Consider the following 7598-nt stretch of genomic DNA (forward strand, 5'->3'; position numbering starts at 1 on the left):
CCGGCAGGAATGGAGGAGTGCCTCAGGCCTTCCTGCTACCACCAATCCTGAGGGTTGTAAAGGCGGAGTTTGCTAAGGCCTGGGGAAAGGGCTGGTCTTGGAGGACAAACCAACCATTCCCTACAGCTGGCCTGCCATTCAGAGGTCTTTGACCCCCACCTTTCCTACCCTCCCACCCCTATATTCAGTCAAAGGAGGCTTTTTCCTCTGGTGCCTTGTCCTCTATGGAGACCTGTTGCTTAGCAACCACTTGTGCTTTCTTCTTAATAACTCACAGGGATGGAGAGATAAAATATGTGTCTATATTCAGTTCCCCTCCCCTGTCTATTTATATTTAATAACTGAAGCCCTGTCTTGGGTTCCCTTAGCACCTGCCTTAGAGAGCTCTTAGAGGGATTATCCGCAGCCTGAAGAAAGAAGGTTACAACTGAGGAAGAACTTCTGAACAGGGAAGAGTGGAAGAAAAGACTGGAGTAGTTAGAGCATCAAGGGAAGCTGTGGAAACATATTTTCTTAAGTACAGGTAGAGAGGGGAAACAAAATATTTAGAACTTGGAATGTGAGAAGGGGATATCCACAGAAATTCTTAAGGGACAGCTCCAGGTCCTTGAGTGGACCCTAACAGCTGCTTCCAGGCTGGCATTTTCCACTTCCCACACCCTTCCCTGCCCCTGCTTCCTGGCCACTTCCAGTCTATGTCCCTCTCGTATTTCTTTTGTTTGTTTGTTTGTTTGTTTGTTTTGAGATGGACTCTTGCTCTGTCGCCCAGGCTGGAGTGCAGTGGTGCGATCTCAGAGCACTGCAAGCTCTGCCTCCCGGGTTCACGCCATTTTCCTGCCTCGGCCTCCCTAGTAGCTGGGACTACAGGCGCCTGCCACCATGCCTGGCTAATTTTTTAGTATTTTTAATAGAGACAGGGTTTCACCATGTTAGCCAGGACTGGTCTCAATCTCCTGACCTCGTGATCTGCCTGCCTCGGCCTCCCAAACTGCTGGGATTACAGGTGTGAGCCACTGCGCCTGGTCTGTTTGTTTGTTTGTTTGTTTAAAAAAAAAAAATGGAGTTTCGCTCTTCTTGCCTAGGCTGGAGTACAGTGGCACGATCCCAGCTCACTGCAAGCTGTGCCTCCCAGGTTTAAGCGATTCTCCTGCCTCCGCCTCCCAAGTAGCTAGGATTACAGGCACATGGCCACCACATCCAGCTAATTTTTGTATTTTTAGTAGAGACGAGGTTTCATCATGTTGGTCAGGCTGGTCTCGAACTCCTGACCTCAGGTGATCCGCCCACCTCAGCCTCCCAAAGTGCTGGGATTACAGGCGTGAGCCACTGCGCCCAGCTTCCCTCTCATATTTCTGTCTGTAAGTGGCCTGTTGAATCTCCAGTTTCCTAGCGTCTGGATGTTGGTATCCAGGAGAGGGGGCTCTGCTGATGTTTGTCCCCCAAGGTCTGGGTACCTCCCAGTTTTTCAGTCACTAGGAATGAGTTCTTCTGAGTTCTCCACTGGAAAATCCCACACCTGACCTGGCAGTGGGGGTGTACAATAACCAAAAAATGAGCAAGGAAGGTCTACAGTAGCCTAGGCCTGTATGCAGAGTCAGGAGACTTAGATTTAGTCACTTCTCCTTACTCTCCTGTGATCCCAGATTATTAGCCACTTGATCTTTTAAAGCCCTTGTTGCCTCATCTGTAAGCCAGGAATAATAATAATGTTTACCTTACTGGACTTTAGCAGGATCAGTTAAAGTAATATGTGAAAGAAAATATGCCGCAAACTATCACATTTAACTAAAATATTATTTTAAGGTCTGAAAAAGGTCTGATTGCTAGGGAGAGGGAGGCATCATGAATCCAGCCCAGCCCTGGACTTAGGAGTGTTCCTTCCCACAACTCTCACAGCCTCTGGTCTTCCATTAGTTTGTTGGCAAGAGGGGTATGACTCTGCCCTCTGGTCTTTGGGGCAAGGAGCTATAAAAATCAAAATCAAACACGAAGCAGTCTAGGGAGAGTCGTGCAGTGTTGTCCCTATCATCTTACCTCAGACCCAACCTCTGGCCTCTAGTTTTCAGCTGCCGAGAAAGCAGCCCTACCGACACCCGATCCTGACCCTCTGCCCTTTTCGGCGGTCAGCACCTTTGCTGCCATCGTGCTAGCTCACAGACTGTACAGTTTCACCCGCCATACCCCCCTTCTCTGCACCTCTTCCAACCCGAGCCTTCTGTGGCAGACAGATGGGGTGTCTGGGATGGAAAAGGCTCTGGGCTCTATGCCGTCTTGGGTGGGCAGCCCCCCTCCCCAACTCCCCATTACTCCCTCTCCCCACCTAAGACACTCAGATTCACCCCAGGCAGCACTAGAAGGGGCTGAGAATTCCAACTCTCTTCTCTTCTCAGGCTCAGCTCCAGAAGCAGACCCAGAATGGCATCCTTCTCTGAGACCCAGACTCCAGCCTCTCTTCATGGAAGACCAGAGCAAAGGAGGAAGTAGGTTAGGGAATGGTAAGGCTCCATGTGATGGGACTAATGTGGAGAGGCCTGGGGCCTTTCCCTGAGGACTGGATGGCTGGAGTTTGGGAGCCTGAGTTGACAGAGGAGGCTAAGCCCTGGCAGCTACTTTGTTCCAGAAATCTAAGGTCCCTGGAGAGAGGCTCAGCTTGGGGAGGGGGAAGGGAACTAACATTGCAGAGCACCAACTGTGAGCCAGGTACAATGGCAGAGCCTTTCCACACCTGTACTCACAACTAGCGGGTGAGGAGTCAGAGCAAATAGGTGTCTCATGAGCTCCCCATATCTCAGCAGCCGACTACCTTCTCCATTGATTTTGTGATGTCACTGCCAGTTCTCCTACTGCTCTGACCGGTCTTTCTCTGTGTCCTTCGCAAACTCATTCTCAACTCCTTAGATTCAGTCAAGTCCCCCAGTTATACACTTCGATGGTACTATATATTGTTCCTTCAGAGCACTTAACACAGAGCAGTTATTTCCTATGTATTTGTCCAGTCATTTGAATAATGATCCTGGTTTCATTGGATGGAAAGTTCCACAAGGTCAGTGACCATTTCTATCTGTATTCACCAATGTATTCCCAGTGCCCAGAAACAATGCCTAGCATAAAGCAGCTGTTTGGTAAATACTTGTTCAATGAATGAATAAATGACAAAAGAACATCTCTCTGGCCTAAACTCCCTTCTTAGCCACTCCCTCACTCTGAGCTCACCCACCCCAATATGTGGACCAGGGAACAAGGTACCTGGGAGGTCAGGCCACCTTGTGCTCCCTCATCAGGACAGGACCAGTCCTGGTTTCAGGGTGTGGGGCCATTGCTGTGCCAGAGCCTGGTCCTGCCTGTCTGCTCTTCATCTTTTCCAGGGACTGAGAGAATTCAAAGTCTCAACAGTTTTTCCCCACATCATTCATGTGAGCTGGAAAGGGAGGGGAGTTCCATCAGAGGAAGGTGCTCTGAAGAAAATCCCTCTTTTTTGCCTTGCCGAGACTGCAGAGACCATCTGTTGCCACCCCTCTGTTTGCTTCTGTCCTCTTACCCTGGACTTCAGGGAAAGAGATGGTTAAAAAGTAGGAGAGATAGTCAGTTTACCAGATACAGGACAGGCTGCTTGCTCCTAAAAATGTCTGGGGAGCTAGGTGATGAGCCTCGGCCAGGTGATTGGAGCAGAGGATTAGGGCTGTACTCCCTAGACCCTGGGAAGCAGAGGGTAGATGAAATGACCTCTGTGAGGTGTCCAGCCTCCAGCCCAGGGCTTTATCTGACTCCTCTGCTGCCCTTGCCATCCGACCTCAAACAATGTTCCCAAATCTGTTAAGAGTTAAAGTGAGGCCAAGCATGGTAGCTCCTTGCTGTCTGTTGCTATTCCCCATTCTTAACCTTAACCTTAACAGACATTTGCCCATCTCCCAGCCCAGAGCATCTCTTCTTCCACCTCAGTGCCAATACCCAGTGCTCACAGCAGCCTCTCAGCCACCTTATCCTAACAGTGCCCCTCAGCACCCAGATATCTAGGGTCCTGGATCTGGGAAGCCACTCTGGGCAGTGTTGCTCTCTCTGACCCCACCTGTTCTGTGGGCCCTAATGAAGCAGGACAACTCAGGCTTCAGGCCAAGTCCTTGTGTCCTTATCAAAGGCAACATCTGTCCCCTCCAAGAGGATAACCCCTGGGGGGAAGAGGGTGAGACAGGCACAAGGGAGAAATCGTGATCTTGCCTGGGCCCTCACCCCAGATTCCACTGCAGGCATAGATTGGGGGTGAAAGCCAAGACAGCCACAGAGGCCCTCACACACACATGCCCCTGCATGGGCCTTCATGCCTCTGAGCCCCCACATATGAAAGCCCCTCCTAGGCTCACCCAGCTACCTGGGCTGCTGCTGCTGCCAAGCGGCTTTCTTTTATTCATGCGTTGTTTTATTGCTGGCAAATGCTGCTGCTTGCTGCTGTTGGAGGCGTTCCTGCCAAATCCATCCCAACATCTTGGCCTGGCATCAGGGCGGCATGCTAATGTGGAAATTTAAAGAGCCGCCCGGCTTTAAATCGGAATTTTAAATGAGCAGCAGTGCTCTGAGGGGACCTGGGCAAAATCGAACAGTATCCGATCCACCCTTCCTCCTCCCACACCCACAGCATCACCCCACGTTCCTCCCACCCCTCCCTTTGATTTGGACATTAGAGGAGGTATTGGCATGGGACACCATAGGGGAAAAGAGAGGTACCAGGGCAGAGGAATTTGTTCAAGATGGGGTCATCTGGATCAGTGAGGAGCTAGGATCACTCTGGACCAAGAATGGATCTACTCCTTGCTGTCACAGGCAAATGGCCACATGCAGGGTGTTCCACAAGGGAGAAGGGTTAGAGGTAATGAAACTGAAGTTACTCCCTCACTTCCCATTTTACCAGGAAACAAGAAGAGAAGGCCTGCTCTGCAGAGAAGAGGGAAGGTGGAATTCCAAGAAGACACTCACACACAACATACTCTTGTTGCCAATGGGATGTGTGCACACAGCTGTGCATGCAGGATGGGATGCTTGATGAGGTCCCTGCAGCACATATATACATAGCTCACACATCGCCCCTGCATGGAGAGGAATTATCTGCACATGGAGGGCGGTCTTTCTTTCCCTACCCAGGACACTATTGTAACCCCAGAGCAAACTGGCTTCTGCAAGTTGCTAGCCTGAACTGTGCCCCAGGTTTTTCCATGGATCCTAATTTCCCAGCTCCTGGCAGCTGCTTGAGTCAGCCATGGTGATGGATCTCTGCAGCTCTTCTGCCAGGACAGGGGCAGGGGGAACCTGAGGCCATCCTGTGCACTGTCTTGGCCACAGTGTGGTGCCTTCTCTGGTGATCACCAAATGACAGGCTCAGACATCTCATCTGGGAGAGGTTTTGGACACAGCCTTGGTTTCAAAGGAAAGAAGAGGCTAATGGGAGGTGAGAGAGGCAGAATCTGTGCCTCCTTGTGATTCCCTCTCCTTACCTATCTCCAGGAGATAGGTGGCCCCTCTATCAGAAAACATTTTTTGAGTGCCTGCCCTCAGGGAGACACCATGCTTTACTTTAGCACAGTGCCTCACAATTTTCAGGATTGACAGCAGCCCTCAGAATCTGGATGTGCTGTCCCCATTGGAGGGTCCACAGTAACTCACATGGTGACATCAACCTTACTCATGTTAGGCTACCAGGCCAAGGGATGCTCCAAGACCTTCCCTAGAATTCCTCCTCCCTCAAAGAAGGAGCCAGCTCCTTCAGGGGCTGGTGTGGCCGCCAGCCAAGAGGCTTGGGGAAGGCCTGGGGCATGCAGCTGACACCTGCCCACCAGATCTCCAAGGAACACCCTCCTCCCCCACTCCCACAGCCTCATTCAGATGGCCCCTGGGCTACAAGGAGACAGTGCTCACTTCTCCCCACTCCCAGAAAAAACTTCAAGCTGGACAGCCTCCCTTTCCATTGTAACTTGTTCCAAGATCCTCCACCCAGACTAACACTAACGACCCACCAAGCAATTTTGCCAGGTAGGACCAAATGTTTAATATAGTAGGGGTTGAGCTGGGCCTAGGTACGGAAACTTGAGGAGTGAGGCTTGGGCTGGAATCCTGGGAGAAGTTGTTGAGGTCAAGAGAGGTATGAGGAAGAACAACTTGATGTGAGTGAAATAGGACAGGGGGACATGAAGGGGAGGGCCTGAATGAATCTGCCTTTCTCATCTAATTAGCAACATGTAAATAATATGCAAATAACACCCTCTTTGTCTAGAGCCCACAAGGCCAGTGCTTTTTGGAAGTGGATTGCAGAGAGCCCTCCAGACAGTGTCTCTGAGATCCTCAGATATGGGACACCCAGGCTCAAGAGAGAGGCCAGAGTGCAGCCATCTGGTTCTTGCTTATTCCCTGAATTGGCTCACTTTCTGTGAGCCTCAGTTTCCCTGTGTATGAAATGGCAAGACTACTGGATGGTCTCTAAGGCTTTTTTCCAGTACCAACAGTCTGGGATTGTATGACCTGGGCCCAGTGCCAGAGCAGAGTGGAGGGTTTGATTCCATTCTGGGGTGGAAGCCAAGATCCTTGGCTCTCTTGCCCCTGCTGCCCACCTCAGCAGTTAGTTCTGTCATGCTGCCCCCACAGCACCTCACACACCTGCCATCCCAAACATGGGCAGTTTCCTGAAGGCAGTGTTTTCTCCCATCCATGCCTTTACCGACACTGTTTTCTCTGCCTGGTATGCCCTTCCTGTTTCAGCCCCTCACTTGACTAAGTCCTCCAACATTCTTGCCTACCTTACTCCTCCACTCCTCAGTTCTGACAAGGTGCCTCCCTTCTGGGTGCCTCTATGCACTGTCTGTTTAGTTATCTCTTGTCCCACTAGACCATGAACTCCTGGTTTTTGTTCAAGACTAAATCTCCAGTATAAGTGTATTAGTTTCCCAAGGCTGCTGTAACAAATTAACCACAACTCTGGTGTCTTAAAACAACTGAAGTTTATTCTCTCACGCTTCTGGAGACCAAAGGTTCAACATCCATTTTACTATACCAAAATCAAAGTGTTGGCAGGGCTATGCTCTTTCTGGAGGCTCTAGAGGAGAATCTGTTCCTTGTCTCTTTCAGCTTCTAGTGGCTACTAGCATTCCTTTGCTTGTGGCCCCATCACTGCAATTTCCACCTCTGTCTTCATATCGCCTTCTACTCTTTGATGTATGTATAATCTCTCTCTCTCACTCTGTCGCCCAGGCTGGAGTGCAGTGGGCCAGATCTCAGCTCACTGCAAGCTCCGCCTCCCGGGTTTATGCCATTCTCCTGCCTCAGCCTCCCAGTAGCTGGGATTACAGGCGCCTGCCACTTCGCCCAGCTAGTTTTTTGTATTTTTTAGTAGAGACGGGGTTTCACCGGGTTAGCCAGGATGGTCTCGATCTCCTGACCTTGTGATCCACCCGTCTCAGCCTCCCAAAGTGCTGGGATTACAGGCTTGAGCCACCGCGCCCGGCCCCCATCTCAAGATTCTTAATCACATCCTCAAAGATGAACCCATTTTCCAGTTAAGGTAACATTCACAGGTTCTGGGGATTAGGACATGGACATATCTTTAGAAGCTGTCAGAC

General features: G+C 50.6%; 1 protein-coding gene across 15 annotated transcripts in view; it reads left to right on the forward strand.

Annotated features, from left to right (window-relative positions):
• CDK12 (cyclin dependent kinase 12) overlaps positions 1-3165 on the forward strand; it is a 110528-nt gene extending 107363 nt beyond the window's left edge. For 10 of the 15 annotated variants that reach the window (XR_007720085.1, XR_007720087.1, XR_007720086.1 and 7 more), the window contains one exon: positions 369-1042. The gene's annotated coding sequence lies outside the window, so the exon portion shown is untranslated. Of the gene's footprint in view, positions 1-368; positions 1043-2390 lie in introns of those variants that run through there. The other 5 variants (XR_007720093.1, XR_007720094.1, XR_007720089.1 and 2 more) reach the window with 2 other exon arrangements.
• Positions 3166-7598: the final 4433 nt, after the last annotated feature.

The sequence above is a fragment of the Macaca thibetana genome, chromosome 16 (assembly GCF_024542745.1).
Source record: "Macaca thibetana thibetana isolate TM-01 chromosome 16, ASM2454274v1, whole genome shotgun sequence".
Classification (NCBI taxonomy): domain Eukaryota; kingdom Metazoa; phylum Chordata; class Mammalia; order Primates; family Cercopithecidae; genus Macaca; species Macaca thibetana.